General features: G+C 38.9%; 1 long non-coding RNA gene across 1 annotated transcript in view; it reads right to left on the bottom strand.

Moving 5' to 3' along the window:
- The window catches only part of LOC149456784 (uncharacterized), an 86,052-nt gene extending 73,137 nt beyond the window's left edge, over window positions 1-12,915 (bottom strand). The window contains exon 1 of the long non-coding RNA XR_016313793.1: window positions 12,701-12,915. This is a non-coding gene — a long non-coding RNA (uncharacterized LOC149456784). The remainder of the gene's footprint in view (window positions 1-12,700) is intronic.
- Between the last annotated feature and the right edge of the window lie 6,866 nt (window positions 12,916-19,781).

The raw sequence follows: 19,781 nt of genomic DNA, 5'->3' as shown, positions 1-19,781 counted from the left end.
TGGGAGACACATTTAAAGAAGAACTTTGGGATAGGTAAAAAAATCACACATTAGTACACCCCCCTACACAAAACACTAAACAGTTAATAACATTTTGAAAATCTTTACCATTTAGGAGAAAGGTCTAATTCAATGTTCATGAACTCATCTCTGTAATTCAAAAGATAATAGCATCTGCTCTGCCAAGGAGGAAACAGCAGGGATTACATTATATCCGCTCTCTCTGCAATAACAGGAAACTACAGTTCCCATCAACCACAGGGAATTGGAGTGAATGTGGGCGGGTACACTAGACCTGCACATGTTGAATGGGTCTGAGAGTCATGGTCCGCCCACCACTGCAAGTGGGGCTAAATTACATTACTGCTTTCTGGAGAAAGAACTACAGAAGGGATGTGCCAAGACCAGTGGCTGGGGGAATAGGAAACATAGGAACAACTGGTCTTACAAACAGAAAGAACATGTAAAGACGTTTTTGCCTTGAGTTCTGCTTTAAAGTCCATTGGTCCAATATCCCTCCACTTTTAGGCTATGTTTTTATTTAACTTGTCTTGTCTTGCAATCTTCCCAGCCAACATTTAAAACAGGAAAGGGTGAATATATTGTAAGCTTGCTAATGCTCTTGATATTTGCAATAAATTTTAACAATGAGAAAAGCAAATCCAAATTCCACTGGAACCAGCGACAGGAAAACCCTGACCTCATTTTTGACGTACGCCATTCCTCTCACATATTGGTGTTAACCGCGGTGTGATACGAGACTGTTAACGCATGTGTGAATAGTGATCACCATTTTGATTACATTAGACAATTTGTATATAAATGGCAAATGAACATTGATTTTAAATCTGTTTCCTTCGGCAGAACCTGTTACCGAATGTAATTGTTAGTCACCTGCTGAGAATACAAGGCAGCGGTGATTGCTTTATGCGCCGTTAGCGGCGAGTAAACAGCGACGACAAATAAATGGCTGAAGATGTGGAGGCTATGGTGGGGCACCTGTTTTTTTTCATCCCTGCCAAAGCAGATAACGCACTCTGACACAATGGCAAGATAACAAACACTCAACATTGAACAGAATGGCCATTATAGGTGCTTAGTCCATTTTTCTATCTGTCTCTTTGATGCTCTGGTGCATTTCAATTGCAATCTTGAAGGCGACATTTTAATTTAAAGCACTCACAACAACAGCATGTAAAAGCCTTAAAATAATTTGAATCTGTCTCTTCAAACATCCCTGTGGACTCTAACTAATGGTTTTGAAGTCTTTGTATATTTTTTCTTTTTTTTCTTTTTTTTTTAATTTACTTGCCGGCACTTGTTTGCATCCAAAAAAAGTAAATAGTTGAAACATGTCAATGAAGTTTTAAGGTGGGGTGGCTAGATAACGCTTTGGGTTAATGTTCGTCATTACCAACCATTGCCGAAGGAATTCGGAACACATGAGAAATGTCAATCAAGTTCTTAGAGGGGGGGAAAAAATGAGAACATCAAAGTCTATCACAAGTTGAACCAGTCAATTATATAGTGATTCAATTCTTAACCCCTTGAGGTGTAAGTAAGCTTTCTTTCTGCTCTAACAATCATTTTCATCATTAATTGGATGAAAGCATCAAATATTTCAAACATGATATCATGTAGGGAGATTTCACTTAGTAATTTGTTAGATGGGAGCATCAGTTGAGGATTCTTCTATAGGATGAAATTGGGGCATATTGATTATTAAAAGTAAACTATAACAAGAACAACTGTGCTTTTGTTTTTATGTGTCAACTTTTTTTTTTACTTACTTGCCGTTTCATATTTTTATTAATTTGCTTTGTGCCCAAGTCAATTTCCACTTTGAATCCATTCTCTTAGTAGCTTAGTAAAATTTAAAAATTGTAAATGTTTGTACTTTAAACATTGAAGTGACATTTATCTATTTACATATTTGGTCCATAAATTTAATTCTGTTCTTTTTTTTTTTTGCTTGCACATGATTGAATGTTCTTTGCAAAGTGAATTTTTACTTACCTGATCCTTCACAGAATGAGAAAGCTAAGTAAAGGTTCTTCTAATTTCCCCTAGACATAAAGGGGTTTATTTACTAAAGCTGGAGAGTCCAAAATCAGACTCCCTTCTGCATAGAAACCAGTCAGCTTCTAACTTCAGCTTGTTCAATGAAGCTTTGGCAATGAAACCTGGAAGCTGATTGGTTTCTATGCAGAAGGGAGTCTGATTTTGGACTCTCCAGCTTTAGTAAATAAACCCCAAAGTGTTACTAAACCCAGGACTCTGCATTCATTATATCTGGTCTCCAACAGTATTAAAATAATTCCATTTCCATGTTCTGTGTAAATATAAACTGCTAAATACCTTTTCTCATCAGCAGTTAGAGCAGTCTTGTAACTTCTATCAGCATCCAGAGGAGGAGTTTTCATTCACCTCTCACTGTCCTATGAGACTGCAGAACCCCTGTCCCCTGTGTCTGGACAGTGCTGGTTGCCCCTGTGCTGATCACATGCACTCTCCCAAGGAAAAATAAAACCATCTAGCAATACACACCAAATTGAGCATGTGCAACTTGCTCCCAAGGCTCTGTTCTAGCAGGAGATGAGTTGGGGACAGTAGAAGAGGAGGATCAGCCTGGACAGGATGAAACATTCTTTTTACACAATGCGGACGAATAACCCCTTAAGTTCCACAGTAAGTATAATTTTTTGAGTATATGATTTTGCAAAGGAAATTTTTAAAGTTTCCTGGAGTTAAGTCTTAAGTACTCTGATGACCATATTTAAAAAAAGAAAAAAATTAAATATTTGAATACACGGTAGATTTTTCAATTAAAGCGCACACACTAATTCAACAAATTTAAAGTATGAAAGAAAAGTTGAGGTTCTATTTTGTCTAGCCATTCCTCTACTTAAAAGTGAAGCCTTCTTCGACAGTCGCTCAAGGAAAAAGACTTTATTATTATAAAGAATATTCATTCATTTGGAACCGAGGACATAATTGAGGCACTCTTGAAGACTGGTATTCTTTAGCCTTTAAGCAGATGGCAAGCCTGACTAAATAATATCGGATTGTGCAGCGCAAGCAGAACCGTATCTCATGTGGCTCTTGATTTGCAGATTTTTAGCCCCTAAATACCTTTTTGGAAAGCTTCAGGAAGTGCTCATGTGACTGCTTGATATCTTTTTCTCTTTCTCCATAGTAGGTGCCAGAGGGTCACCTACTGTGATGCTATTCTCATGTGCCAGACTACACATCCCAGCAGAATTTGTGGCACATATCAATATTGCAAGTGGCACTCATTGACTTAAAGCAGAACTAAACTAAACTTTCAATCAGGGGCGAACTGACAACTCATGGGGCCCCCAGGCAATAGGGGATCATGGGGCCCCTGTGTCCTTGCCCAAACTCAAAAAAGCCTATGAAAAAAGTACCAGGGGCATCTCATGGGGCCCCCTACTGACCCCGGGCCCTCAGGCAGTGCCCGAGTTTCCAAATGGTCAGTCCACCCCTGCATTCAATCCACATTTAATCCTTATGCTGCTGCCATTAGTAAATAGATAGGAAGTTATTTTATATATATTTACTTGTTTAAAGTTTTTATTTTTTTAAGTTACTTCCTGGATTCTGGTCTAGACCAACACATCCCAGGAGTCTTCATGGGCATTTCTTTTTTCTTCAAAGGGGAGGAGGTGTTTTCTCAGCCAAGCGTACCCTCCTGCCTGCATGCCTGAGCTAAGAGTAGATGGATTCCAGAAAGTAAATGCTGCATGAATCATCTGCCCTTATTCAAGATGGCTAGAAAAGATTTGGGGGTGTTTTTCAAAGCAATCTCTCAATAAAATAACACATGAAGACATGGATGGATGGGTGAGTTTGCTTTAAATAGTAAAAATGAAATAATTAGTGTTTTCAGTTTGTGATGATACAGTTTAGTTCCACTGCCTCTTGCCAGCTGCTCAGGGTTTGCAAATAAAATTGGAGATGAGCACCACAATCACTCAAAGGGAGATAGGTGGGGCTGCCTGTGAAACGTTGGTTTCTTTGGGATTGGCCAGCCTTTTTCTCCAGACCTTTCAACACCTAGCACTTTGGTTCTATGACAGCTGATTAGTGGAAAGAGTGAACACAATGTGGATAAATTCACGAAAAGCTTATGGCATCCACAGCAAAAGAGCTGGGGGTGCTGCTCCAGGATCATGTATGTCTGCATCTGGTGACTCTAACTGAAGGTGCTCCATGACTAAGCCCCATGAGTTGGGCAAATTGAGGGTGTGGCATGGACAAAGTCAGGCTGAGGCTGCTTCGTGTGTGCGACATTTGGGTCAAGGCACCCTTTAATATCCTGCACATTCCCAAGGACCCCATTCTAAAATGTAAAGACTTAATTTAAAAGTTTTACATAACGCTGCGACATGCACATATGTAGTGTAGGGCACCCAACATTGGAGTTTAATTATTCTAACAAAGCTAATACACCTTTGTATACTGGCACTGACTAGTATTCCACCATTCCTTTTCTCCCTCACTGATCTCAGTGCTGATGGACAGGGGCAAACAAAGATGGAGGTGCCTGATGTCCTCCTTATCAATCAATTACATAAGTGCCCAAGGTTGTAATGCTGCACTTGCTTGATTGTTGACAATTTTGGGGCAATTTTTGGGGATTTTACCAAAGCACCCTTGAAGAACCCAGAAGGCACCCTGGTTGAAAAACAACAAATGTGTCAGGGCTCCGGGTATGACCAGAGGTGTGTGGACCGACACAGGGAAACACAGACTCCAGGCATAGCGTGTAAAACAATATAATTTATTAAGGGCAACACAAACATAAACGCAGTGCAACAAACCAAACCCAAAACTAACACAAATACGTACAACAAGGTGCAACAAATCCAAACCTTAACTGATATATATATATAAATATGGAGAACAACGTAGTCAGGCAGGCTGGGTCAGTAGCTAACGGGCAAACAAGGTACAAGGAGTAGGCAGAAGATTGGTCAGGAGTAGCCGAGGTAAGTGCAGGCAGAGATCAAGCAGAGTCAGGATCAGGCAGGAAGCAGACAGGATGCAGGTACAGGGGCTCATGGGAACAATACACCAAGGCCCTGACTGCAGGCCTGGCCATTCCTTAAATACACCTCCTGCAATCAGCCTCAGGTGATGGTTTGATTGCAGGAGTGAGCTTCTGGCTGCCGAGAGCACCCGCTGGCCAGCCCTGGTACTGCAGCCCACAAGGCAGGTGAGTCCCACCAATATTGGCGAGTCCATTCCTGACAAAATGCTTTCTAATCCTAGATATTATCAGTGACATCTTCACTGGGCTGTACATAGCCTGTGCAGAAAGCAGAGCTGTGGGAGGAGCCCAGTAGAGTCCTCCCACTACAGACTGCCTGCAAAAAACTACAGGAAGGGGCGGAGACAAGACCAGTCATCCTGCACAAGGAGAAAGAGCAACAGTGACTGGTCTTTATGACAGAAAGCTCCTGCACAGAGGTGAAGTTTCACACTGGATTACTGTACAGATCTGGAAGAAATACACAAAGCGCACCAAGGAAGAATGCACATGACTCTTGTCGTTAGAAATATTTGCTTTTCCTGTAGTTCTGCTTTAAGTAAATCAGATGTATGTGGTCTGTAAAAGTGTGCACATGAGTCACATCACATGCACATAATTATTATAGTGAGGATTTGACTGGGTTGTTCAGAGCAGGGGCGGACTGACAACTCATGGGGCCCCTGGGCAATAGGGGAGCATGGGGCCCCTGTGTCCTTGCCCAAACTCAAAAAAGCCTATGAAAAAGGTACCAGGGGCATCTCATGGGGCCCCCTACTGACCCCAGGCCCTAGGGCAGTGCCCGAGTTTCCAAATGGTCAGTCCACCCCTGGTTCAGAGTGTGTTCCATCTATGTGACTGTAAAGATGAATATACTTTAGTTCCTATAGTATAGTTGTATCCTATAGAATTTTTGAAGAAGGAAAAAAGGAGTGAAGAATGGCAGCCTATGTCCAAAATATATTTTGTTTATTTTCACATTCATTAAAAATTCAGATTTTTTTTTTCAGGGTTTAAATGCGGCCCTCTTTAAGTAGAACCAAAAGGAGGGTTATAAAACCTGCAAGATTTATTTTTGCTATCTATGTCCTATTGGGGAGATTTCCTTTCACTTCCTGTGCCATAGACAAAACAGGAAGTGTGAGAAAATCCTTCTAAAGTGAAGGAATCCCTAGTTGTCACCAGGGTCACTACACCAGTTACAGTGCCCCTGATCACCGCCACAAAGTCCAGATGTCCTTGATCACCACCACACTAGTCACAGTGTCACTGATCACTGCCACACCAGTCATAGGGGTTGATTTACTAAAGGACACTTTACAAAATGCATTTACACTCTGCAAGGGCAGTTGCTCCTGAGCTTAGTGAATGAGGTGAAGCTCTGCCGACTTCCCCATCCAAAAATGTGCAAGCAAACATTTTTTTTTTTTTTATCTTCCTTGCATGTGCTTAGGTATTCATGCAAAGTGAAGCTTTGCTTTATTTACTAAGCTCTGGAGCAACTGCACTTGCAGAATGCACAGCCTATTTGCCTTTAGTAAATCAATCCTCTAGTGTCTCCATTGGAAGATCTCCCCACTGATCCTGTTCTGGGGACAGTCCAAAATTTGGAATTCACTGTCGGTGATAATTGTAAACAGGAAAAAGAGAAAGGGTGAATCTCCCAAATGGGGACACGGGCAGCAATAAAAACCTGAGAGGTGCTCTAACCCTCTCCACTCTATCCAAAACTCAAAGAAACGTTTTGCCTTTAGTTATACTTTATCCAGCATCTCTGAGCCCTGATTAGAGTGTGATCTGCACCATGTGGATTCATTGTTAAATTCATAATAAAAATAAATTAATTATGAACAGGGGCGGACTGACAACTCATGGGGCCCTCGGGCAATAGGGGATCATGGGGCCCCTGTGTCCCCTGTGCCCAAACTCAAAAAAGCCTATGAAAAAGGTACCAGGGGCATCTCCTGGGGCCCCCTACTAACCCTGGGCCCTCAGGCAGTGCCTGAGTTTCCAAATGGTCAGTCCACCCCTGATTATGAATAAATTAAGAAATGTTCTCCAAGCCTGCTCAGTCATTGGCTTTTTACTAAATGCAACAAAAAATAAAGGATATTCTCCACACAAACAATCAATCTGCACTCTTCTCCTTATATCTTTTGTTGAACTGAAACTCAAGTCACAGCCCTTGTATTATTTTTACCAACTTTCAGACCAACTTTGTACCTGTATATTGCTTCAGCCCGGTACCATTTCTTAGAGTTGGTACTGGCTCTCTTGTACAAGCAGTTAGAGTGGCTAACTAGCTGTTCAATTGCTTGTACAAGCAATGGATGGGGACATCTCCCCCTTCCACTGCCTTCCGCAGCTCTCTCGGGATCACCCATCCCACAGAGAGTCCCGAGCAAGGGCGGACTGACAACTCATGGGGCCCCCGGGCAATACGAGATCATGGGGCCCCTGTGTCCTTGCCCACACTCAAAGTACACCCAAAAAAGCCTATAAAAAGGTAACAGGGGCATTTCATGGGGCCCCCTACTGACCCCGGGCCCTCGGGCAGTGTCCAAGTGCTCGAATGGTCAGTCCGCCCCTGGTCCCGAGGGACCAGCCAACATGTCTGCTAGTTGGCCAGACAGCCAAACAAAGCCGGAATCAGCTTTGCTTGGCTCTCCTTTATTGTAAACCGGAAGCAATGACCTGGCATCACTTCCAGTTTACTCAGGAACTTTCAGTGCCGCACAGATCTTGGTGTTTTGAATGATTTCAGATGCAGCGGAGGGATTTAGGGTCTTATAGACCGCAGATCTCTCCATAAAAAATACTTGTCACATTTCTATTGCTATCACAGGGAATGTTTACATTTCTTGTGACAAGAATAAAAGTGATAAAAAAGAGACAATGTAAAAAAAAAAGTGCCCCCACCCCCCCTTTCTCGCGTGCTAAGGTGAACGCATGCGCCGGTCCTGCAATTGTCCTACACATGTGACACGATTGTCAGATCATGGGCAGTAATTATAGTACTAGACCTCCTCTGTAAATCTAAAGTGGTAACCTGTAAAGGCTTTAAAAGTGTTGCCTATGAATATTAAAATGTACGGCGTTTGTCGCAGTTGCATGGACGTGCGCAATTTTAAACCTATTTGGTATCTACATCATCTTTTATATTTGACATTAAAAAATAGGTTATGTGTTGTGTTTTTTTGCAAAAAAATTAAAAAAGTGTATATTTTTCTAAAAATTGCATTTGAAAAACCGTTGTGCAAATACTGTGTGACATTAAAAAAAATGCAAAAATCACCAATTTATTCTCTATGGCCTCTGATACACAAACATTATAGATTTTGTAAGTTTCTAAGACAATTTCTAGCAAAAAATACTGATTTTAAAATTTAAACAAAAAGTGCCAGAAATGGCTTGGGGCTGGAGTGCTTACAGAGAGCTTCCTAGAAAACATTTACACACCAGATGGGACACCCAGCCGGTACCCTCACCTGAATTACACAAAATCAATGCCCCATACCCCTTCCTTTGCTAAAGAAAAATAAAGAAGCTATCAATGGTTTGTGTAGCCTGAAGCATATCAGTGCTCCCATCAGCATCCAGTGATGTCAGTGCTTATCTGTACTATATTTTGTAAGGTTAATAATAAAAATAATAATAATAATATTAATATTATCAGTTAAAATATAGTATAATATTAATAATAATATTATTATTATTATTATTATTATTATTATTATTCTATATTTTAACTGATAACATAAGCTTAGAAAATGTTTGGTTGTCACCACAGTGTCCTAGAGAGCTTGAAAACCAAGACTCCCTGATATGCTAACACCAACTACTACTTGGAATATGAAGGTCTGACCCATCTTCTCTTATTATCCTTTTGACTGCTCAGGATTGAAGGTGGAATGGACGATGAGATGGAAGGCCATTCACTCAATAAACCCAATACAATAATGAGACACGGTAATGAATGGGCCAGAGCTCAAACTGAAAAAAGTGTATATTGTTTTTAATGACAGAACTAAATATTTCTGCCAGTAAAAATGAAAGTTTTTTTGGTATATAGTCCTTCAAGCAGTAAACCCAGGAGCAAACATTTATTATATTGCAGCTTACCAATTCTTACATATGACGGCTGCATTAGTTTCCTTTTTCAGGCTTTCTATCTTCTATTTTCATCTGATGATCTGGTCAGCAAGTCTGTTGTTTTTAGGAGCTCAAGCTGTCCAGCAAAATGTATCAGTTTACATGGATGAGACAAATCATTTAACACTGGAAGGGTTAAAGTGGTTATAAAGGCTCAAGGTTTTTTACCTTCATGCATTCTATGCATGAAGGTAAAACATCTTATCTCTGTATCATTCCCCCAGTCCCCCCCTAATATTCACCTAAGCCCCCTCTCAATCCAGCGATGTGCACTGGAGTCTTGCCTATCCTGGCACTCCCTCTCCTCATTGGCTGAGAGAGATGAGTGAGCCATTGGCTCCCACGGCTGTCAATCACAGCCAGTGAGCCATTGAGAAGAGAGAGGGGGTGGGGCCGAGGCACAGCTCCGTATGTAAATGGATACATGTTGCAGTGGGTGCCCTCATAGTAAGCTGCTTGCTGTGGGGGCACCTGACAGGAGGGAGGGGCCAAGAGCACCAGCGGGGGGACCCGAGAAGAGGAGGATCCAGGCTGCTCTATGCAAAACCACTGCACACAGCAGGTAAGGATAGACATGTTTGTTATTTTTTTTTTAAATGAAGCCTTTAGAACCACTTTCAAATATTCTGATGTTATTTATTTAAAACCTTTATCCCAAAAAAGGAAAAAAATGTTTGCTGTAACTGATTATACAATGTGAGCTGGAGTCTGGCTTCAGTTTGCTCTTATATTTAAATCTGGTAGCTGCTGTCTGCTGTGCCTAATGTGCTCATTCCTCCAGAGTTTTGTCTCAATAATACAGATGTTTTACTGGCCAGATCACCAGGTGAAAACAGAGGGGGGGGGGGAAAGCCAAAGAAAAGAAAACTGATGCAGCCACCACATCTAATGATTGGTAAGCTGCAATATATTACATTTTTGGTTTTGGGTTTAATATCATTTTCAGTAAATATCACAGCATTCTAATTTGTCTCCTCCTCTCATGCTTGTCTCTGAGACTTCTTCAGAGCTTCTCCCATCCTTCAGAACTCCACCTCAATCTGTCTACTCTGTCCACCATTAGGTTAGGTGAACTTTTAATTCGTTCATCAGCTCATTGCTCACAGTTATTATCTATTGTATCCCTTCTTATTAGATCGTACATCTCACGGGTAGGGCTCTCCTAACCATATGTTATTGCATTTTACCTGTAATGTCTCTCTTTATATTTTAATACAAATGGATGGAGCCAGGGGTGGACTGACCATTTGGGAACTCGGGCACTGCCCGAGGGCCCAGGGTCAGTAGGGGGGGCCCATGAGATGCTCCTAGTACCTTTCATAGGCTTTTTTGGGTGTGATTTGACTGTTGGTGAGGACTTAGGGGCCCCATGATCCCCTATTGCCCGGGGCCCCATGACTTGTCAGTCCGCCCCTGGTTGGAGCTATATATATCCTGAATAGTAATAAAAAAAAAAATAATAATAAGGCATCGATTGAGTTTTGTCATTACTAAGTTCATAGTTGCATTTGTGTTTAAAGGTATTAGACTTATTTTAGAATGACATATTTTGCACGGTGATATTAGCCCTCCCTAGATAAGATGTAAAGTAGGGATATGTTCAGGATCCATAAATTACAGGAAACATACCTAACATTTTCAAACCGTGAGCTGCAGCACATCTGAAGGATATGACTTACACATCTTCCCACTCTATTTGAGGTCAAGTGTAAAAATGTCGATGCAGATTGGTTTATTAACGGATTTATCTACATTGGATACAATGGCTTGACTGTCACCCAGAGGCTACAGAGCCAGGATGCTGCCAGAGACCTGATTCCCTATCAATGGCCCAAATTTACTGGAATAATATCGCAGGTGCCTCCAGAGCCCCCTAAAATGTGAACTAAGCCCCCCCATCATATTTTAATCAAGAAGCTTTAACTGTTCTAGATATGTAGGTGCTAATTTAAAAACAGCTACATTTTCTCATTTCAGTCCTAATAAACCTTAAAAGCCCAATAAAGGCATAAACAGCAGGTACCAAGACAAAGAAAAAAAAACATGAAAAAATGTAGCTTCATTCTGTAAACGGGGATGGGCTGGTGAATGTGTTGTCAAAGCTCAATCCCCAGTTAACATGCTCTTGATGGATGCTATAATCATTTTGACTCAAACAGCCAAAGCTATGTCGAAACCTCTGCAAAATCACAGACAGTAAAGTATATGTTAACCCAATCACTAAAATCTCATATAAGCTATAACATTTTCTGATTAGAGCTGCAGCAACACCCCTGAAGGGTATGACTTACATATTAGCCCACTACAACTTAGAGCAAATTCTTAAAATGTTTATTGTTGGTTGTATCTGCATTGAATGTAATGGCCTGACTGTTGTCCGGAGTCTACAGAAGCTGCCATAGACTTCATTTCCTATCACTGCCCCAAACCTAATAGATTATTACTATTGAAAATCCCTTAGATTGTAAATTTCTCGAGTGCAGGGACTGATTTGAATGTACAAGGGGTTTTCAAAAAGTTCCCACACATTTATATATATATACCGTATATAAATATATAGAGTAGAGTTAAGAAAAAGTGCAGAAACTCATTAAAGATATTGAAGAACCCTATTATAATAAATAAATATATATATATAATACAAGGGTTCTTCAATAAGTTTCTGCACTTTTTTTTTAACTCTACAATATATATATATAATATATATATATATATATATATATATATATATAGAGTAAAGTTAAGAAAAAGTGCAGAAACTCATTGAAGATATTGATGAACCCTATTATAATATATATATATATATATATATATATATATAGAAGGGTTCTTCAATAAGTTTCTGCACTTTTTTTTAACTCTACAATATATATATATATATATATATATATATAAATGAAAATTGCTGCATAAATTGATGATGCTATAGAAGTAGCTGTGATAAATAAATAAATTTAAATTAAGCCCTCAACCCCCCCACATCTTATACAAAAGTTTTAACTGCTCTATTTAATTCTGAGAGCACTAAGCTAAAAATATCAAGTGATATTCTCATTTAAGTCTTATTACAAAACCTAATAAAGGCATAGACAATAGACAGCAGGTACCAAGACAAAGAAACATATTATGGAAAAATGCAACTTCATTCTGTAAATGGGGCAGGGATGGTGAGGGTCTTGTCAATGCTCAAGGCTCAGAAGGGATAAGCCTAGTACCAACATCCCCTCGATAGACAATATAATAATTTCAAACAGACAGTCCGGCCCGCTGCAAAATCACACACTGATAGGGATTGTAAAAACCCAATCAATAATTTTCTAATTTTCATGTAAGCTTTAACATTGATAAATACAGATATATATATATATATATATATATATATATATATCTGTATTTATCAATGTTAAAGCTTACATGAAAATATATATATATATATATATATATTTTTTTATTATTTATTTATTTATTTTTTTGCAGCCTTTCTTGAAATAATACCTGGTTATCCTGCCATGCATGTCCTTGTACAGGTACTTCTAGTTATGGGGAGACAAATATCTTCCAATGGTGCTCCTGTATTGCCATCATGGTGGTGACTGTAAGAGGCTGTGCCGACACACATCCAGCAGGCATGGTCCATCCTTATCATCAATCTGGAAGCCAGTTGAGAGCAAAGAGGTGTAGCTGATACTGAAGCAAATGCATATAGACCGGAAATGCCTGAAAGAGAATACAGGAGATAAACACCATTGAAAAGCAATATGATGAAAAAAGGTGAAAACAATCCTCTATAATAAAATAAATGACAAAAAACCCCACAAAAACACTGAAAAATGGCAATTATTACACAATGGGGGAAAATTACTAAAACTGGTGCAAGCAGAAACTGGTGCAGCTGCACTTAGTAACCAATCAGCTTCCAGGTTTTATTGTCAAAGCTTAAGTGAACAAGCTGAACGTAGAAGCTGATTGGCTGCCATGCACAGTAGCACAAGAATCTGCTTGCCTCTGTTTTAGTAAATCTCCCCCATTGATACACATTTTTAGCAACCTAAATATCCTTCAGACAAGATTCATACTTGTGCGGTGTGGGACAACGCATGCGATTCGCTCAGGAATCGCACCGCATTCCTGTGCACATCGCATGCAATGTCTGTGGGGTGCTATCTGAGCCAAACATTTTGCATTGCATCTGCACCAAAATGGTTCTGGACCCTTTTTTTTTTCTGCACATGAATTTCATTGCATAGGTGTTTACACCCATGCGATCCAATTTCTGGCAATCGCACTGATTAGATTGTAAGCTCCAAGGAGCAAGGCCCTGTATTGAACTGTATTGTTGCTGTATTGTCTCCCTTTATATTGTAAATCGCTGAGCAAACTGTTGGCGCTATATAAATCCTGTATAATAAATAATAATAACTTTCAGAATGTCATTAATTTAGCATTGACAACCGCAGAAGGTCGCACCGACGCCGTCTGATTGCAATGCGGTGCGGAAACACACAAGATTCGCTGCGTTTCCTGAATTGCACCAGTGTGAACCAGGACTCATTTAGGGTCCACATCTACTTTAGTATGAACATTGATCAATAAAAGATTTTGATTGGTCCCATTTATTAGCATATACTCTTTTTCAACTAAGCACAAATATAACATTGTAGGGACATTTGTCAACATTACAATTTTCCATTCTGTATAATGTTTACTTTTTACATTCCCTTTTATATTGCATTTAGCTTTAACGGCCCAATAGCTTTGAAGATAAAAAAATCACGATTTTGTGACCATAAGTAAATTGCTTTTGATATTTTTTGGGCTTTGGAATCACTGAAGTTTCATGACAACATAATACAAGCGACAAAATATATTTTGGCAGGTTTTATCTGACTTTAAAATGTTTCCAGCTGTGAATCTCTGTCTATTTTACCATGCACTTTATGGCTGGGTATAAAAATAGTAGACACTGATGCTATTTTCTTTTCCCTCTCTTTTTTTTTTCCAACCCTCTGTAGACATGTAATAGTATCTGACAGGTGTATATTAAGAATCCTCGAAAATATGTCACATTGGTGGGTGTGGTTGCTATCTATAACAGCAGACAGATTTTAAAACAGTTGAAGGTTAGGTGTGTCATTATTGCAAGTGTTCCTAAAATATTTGACTGACAGTATAGAAATCACATTATTTTAAACAGATTGGAGGTAATATGGATAGATCACAAAAAATTACTCCCATAGCTACAAAAAAAAAAAAATCTAAATCTTGAGACAGACATTTAAAAATGTTGCAAAATTTGCATTGCAGTTAAAAAACAACTTCCATATTATATTCTTGGAACCACACGGAAAAAATTCTTTAGTTAGCCTAAATATTTTCCATACACTGGCGCTGGAGCCGGTCAGATAGGGTGAGAATAATGAATAACACGTGTCCTTTAACAGCGAGACAATTTATTACACATCACATCAATGGTTGACTTTTGAAATACAACGGATGAGATCGAGTTTAACAGAGGGATTGCTGTCTGATGTAGATAGGTCAGGTTCAGCACCGGAGACCGGTCCAAGGTCGTTGGCTTTCTGGGTGTCAAAAAACATTGAACCATTTCAGTGGCAATCAAGGAGTCTTTGAGCAATACGATAGCATACAATAAAGCTTGAGATTGATGCTAACATACTGATGAAAAAAAAAAAAAGATGAAAAGAATTTGTAACTAGTAATGAAAGCAAAATGGAAGACAAATCTAAAAAATAAAAAAATAAAAATATATATATATATTCATAAAAAAAGTATGCAAATAAATACATTTTATATATATATATATATATATATATATATATATAAAAAATTATATATATATATAATTATATATATATATATATAATTTTATATATATATATTATAATATAATATATATACACACACACTCACGCACCTATATTATAGTCTATAGTTCTCTAATACTGTAAAGATTAATACCTTCACTTACCAACCCTTTTATTAAGGGAAGTGCAGTCTAATTAGACTATCATTCATTGCCTTACATTATAATTTTGCTAATGAGCCATATCTTAAATTCCAAGATCTTTATTTTATACTTATTTCTTCCTCCTTCTTTTCACTAGAACTTCCTTGAAAATAGAAGATCTTTATTATATGGTTATATTGCACTTTATTCTTTTGTATTCATTGTACTTCTCATAGCATGTGTTATTTGCAAAGCCAATGTCACATTTAAAACCAATCAAATCATATATTTGTTTGTAGATAATATCTTGCATATCTTTTCATGGTATCTTTCAAGATATCTTGCAATATATCGCATTTACATTACAACACTTATCTGTTGTTTTTTTTTTTTTTACGTTAAAAAAACACATAAAAAAAAACTGTGCAAAGTAGGTTTGCATTTTTTTTTCACAGCAGGAAGTAAATATGTCAACATCCTGCCCCCAAAATGTCAGCGCAAAAGTGTGCAAAACGGTACTTGTTATATAATTAGTCTGCATAATTCTAGATTTGTTTTAATTAATGAGTATATTATCATTATTATTCATTTGTACACAACTTGCCATTTTTAAAGGGCTGATAAGTTATAGTCTGCCTAACCATCGTCCTACTTTGGTTTTGATTTGCCTGTCCTGCATTTGGTATTGATGTCATACCCATAGAGAAAAAGATATATAAGAAAAATCGCTGTATATTAAAGGTCAGACATGACATATATTCACTGCTTTATATTGATTTTTTTTTTCTAAACATAAAATGACACAGTTCACATATTATTAATATAATTTGCCTCGCCTGACAACCTACCTTTTTGCAATTTGGATGAAATTTAAGTCCCCTTAGAAGAGAATTCTATGTGAGAGCAGGCAAGGATTGCAAGGAATTGAATCCTTTTTGTCACTGCATACATACAGCAGAACTGCAATAGGAGAGAATGTAGCAGGAGGTGGGACTTTCAACAATTGACCTCCTAAAGCTAACTCCTCTTTGAGAATCAAGCTTTGGGATCCACTACCTCTGATTTGCATTGATTATCTCCACTTGAAGGGCTACATTTAAATTTTTCTGGCACAGCAGCAAAAGATACAGGGAGGTGGGGGGAGATCAAGAGTGAGATGTTGAGAGAAACCGAAAGAGGGAGAAAAAAAAAAAATAAAAAACACAAAGACATTTGCTGGGAACAGTATAATATGCTCAAGTGCTGTCTATGAAGAACTAGAGCGCCCTCTTCATGCCACATTGGTAAGACGGAGCAAGGTAATTTTTATGGCTCTTTGACATCAGAAAGTAATTAAGATTAGACATATCCAATTCCGCATACGATTAGAAAAATGGTCCTCTTAAAGTGCGTAATCAACATGAAATGAGGAAACCTAGATTCCGTTATAATGAAGAGAGTTTAGTTTATATTTATCATGATCATTAGCTTGTTGTTTTATAGACAAATCAATAGAACTCAACCTTTTTTTTTTTTTTTCTCTGTGGGTTAATTACACAAGTTACATTTTACTGGGAGATATTTAACTTACAAAAGTTAGAAGATGACAAGGCCAGGAGGTCAAGAAGTTTATAATTGTGGGTTGATAAATAATAGCTGAAAACTAATAACTAAATTCTTTATAACCGATCATTATTTTAAGTTCCAATGACAGCATATTGAGTGCAAAACGGATAATGTGGAAGTTATGTAAATCAATAAAAAAGCCAACAAAACAATGATGATGATAACAATTAAAGAAGTAAACAATTGACCCGAGTGGCTGACATTGTTGCTTGTTGAATTTGTTGGATCAGGAAGAGCTGCTAACATTTACTACATGGATTTGATGCAAGCAAACATCAAGGGTTTTCAGATGCCTTAACCTCTTGGCGCCGGCCGAACACAAATGTGCAGCCTCCCGGCGTCTGGGCCTAGACGTCGAGTGACCGCACATTTGAGTTCTATTAAAAAAAACATATGTGCTGAGAGCATGTGCCCTGCGTTCTCCCAGCACACATGTCCGGTACTCACGGAAAGGTCCCGATCTCCTCTTTCGATCGGGACCTTTCCTGATCATGTGACCACCATGACGGAATGTCCCAGCGGTCACATGACCCTAAACCCTACCCTGCCCCCCCGGCTTCTGAAACCCTTAAAGGCCTGGGAGGTGCCGGCTCCAAGGGGTTAAGCAATGTTGGTTTTCTGGTGTGTGGCTGTACCTTTAAGGCAGGGGAAGACTGACAAATCATGGGGCCCCCGGGCAATAGGGGACCATGGGGCCCCTGTGTCCTTGCCCAAACTCAAAAAAGCCTATGAAAAAGGTACCAGGGGCATCTCATGGGGCCCCCTACTGACCCCAGGCCCTCGGGCAGTGCCCGAGTTTCCAAATGGTCAGTCCGCCCCTGCTTTAAGGATAATGGTGGGCACCTCCAGATAAGCCTGCTCTCAATTTATGCATTGCTATATCTGTTTTATATTTTGAACTCAGACAGTTTTAGGTTAGAGACCACATTTTACAAAGGTGTAGCAGCGTGGCTTCTCATTCCTTTGAAAATGTATGCAACAAAAACTTCTTTATGTAACCCAAGATGTTGAAAAAGTTTAATGTTTTTTGTCTTTGTGCTAACCAGGTGAAAAGTGTGCTGGAAAATGTTTGTAGTGCTTTGTATAATGCCCTGCCCTTGTGCACCTTTATGTTTTTGGCTAGTTTTAAATTGACCCAAGTTGTAAAGGCTTCTTTCTGGCAACTTGACCATGCAGCTCATTTTTGTTCAAGTATCATCATATTGTGCTCCTTGAAACAACCACACAGTCTTTTTCCAGAGTAGCCTGTATTTCTCCTGAGGTTACCTGTGGGTTTTTCTTTGTATCCCAAACAATTCTTTTGGCAGTTGTGGCAGCAATCTTTCTCGGTATACCTGACTTTGGCTTGGTATCAAGAGATCACCGAATTTTCCACTTCTTAATAAATGATTGAACATTACTGACTGGCATATTCAGGGCTTTGGATATCTTTTTATATCCCTTAAAATCTTTATAAAGTTCTGTTACCTTGTTACGCAGGTCTTTTGACAGTTTTTAACTGCTCCCATGGCTCAGTATCTAGACTGTTCAGTGCATCCACAGGAGAGCTAACAAACTCAGTGTCTATTTATACACAGACACTAATTGCAATTTAAATTGCCACATATGTGGGAAATTTACCTTTAATTGCAATTTAACCTGTGTGCCTCACCTTGTGCGTCTGTACCAAAAATGTCAGGGTATATAAACTATAGATCACGGCCATTTTATTCTTTTATTTCAGGTACTTACATAGTGCTGTCAATTTACTTTGCTTTACATATATATTGTACATTCACATCAGTCCCTAACCCTCAAGGGGTGTACAGTCTAAGGTCCCTAACTCACATTCATACATACACATTCAGGGCCAATTTAAAAAAGATCCAATTAACCTACCAGCATGTCTTTGGAGTGTGGGAGGAAACTGGAATACCCAAAGAAAACCCACACGGGCACAGGGAGAACATGCAAACTCCAGGCAGGAGATGCCATGGCTGGGATTTGAACCAAAGACCCTAGCAATGCCAGGCGGAAGTGCTAATCATTTAGCCATTGTGCTGCCCACATTTGGGTGATTTCTGCTATCATTAGGATTTAAAAAGGAGCCAGACAACTATGTGATCATAGCTGGTTTCACATGATCACTATCCTTAAGTAAAAATGTAATGATTTCTGCCACGGTATGCAAACCTTTGAGCACAACTGTGTGTACATATATATATATATATATATATATATATATATAATTTTAAAAATACAAACACACACACATATATATATAATTTTTTTTGTTTTCTATATTTTTATTTTTAATTTATGCACTCATTTGTAACTCTAATGAAATGTTGTATCTATTTTTGGTCATTGACTGAAGACAATATAGACATTAATATTAAGCCATAAACACTGAATTAAGTTCATCATTAAAGTGAAGTAAATACAGCTATCCGTACTTGTCGCCTACAGCACAGTTCCCATTTATCTGATGCATGTAGTTAATGTTAGCGGCTTTTCCTGATGTGCACTATTAATGTTGTCCTGGATTCATCCACTAAATTTGATGTTCTGATTCAAGAGGACCTTTCAGCCTAACACAAGAGTCAGTTTACTAAAGGAATAGAGCATCCATTTCTCTTGCACCTGAATGGATTGGATATTCAAAGTGTAACCATTCTCATCTTATTTACTGAGAACACGTTTTGAAAAGTGATCATTCAACTTCCTAAAGCTGGCCATAGATGGTTCAAATCTTAGCCGGTTGAGCAGGGACCATGTATGGGCAGACTGACTGCACCCAAGCTGATTGATCGATCAACTTGGGTACAACCAGCTTGTCGGATTTTACATGCAATTATTGTTGGCAGCTATTATAACCACTAGTAGAAATCACTGTATTCTCCCGGTTCCCCCTCCGGGAGAACACAATGGCTCTGTGGGAGGGATTCCCCCATCAACACAGTCAGTAATTTTCTTTCCTGAAACCCATGGTTGCTGGAAGGAAAATCTCTCCGTCTATGGCTG

The sequence above is a fragment of the Staurois parvus genome, unplaced genomic scaffold (genome assembly GCF_062004578.1).
Source record: "Staurois parvus isolate SC_StPar_1 unplaced genomic scaffold, SC_StPar_1.0 ptg000347l, whole genome shotgun sequence".
In the NCBI taxonomy this organism is placed as follows: Eukaryota; Metazoa; Chordata; class Amphibia; order Anura; family Ranidae; genus Staurois; species Staurois parvus.
Note: the sequence above shows the minus strand (reverse complement) of the source record. Positions and strands in the feature narration are given on the sequence as shown.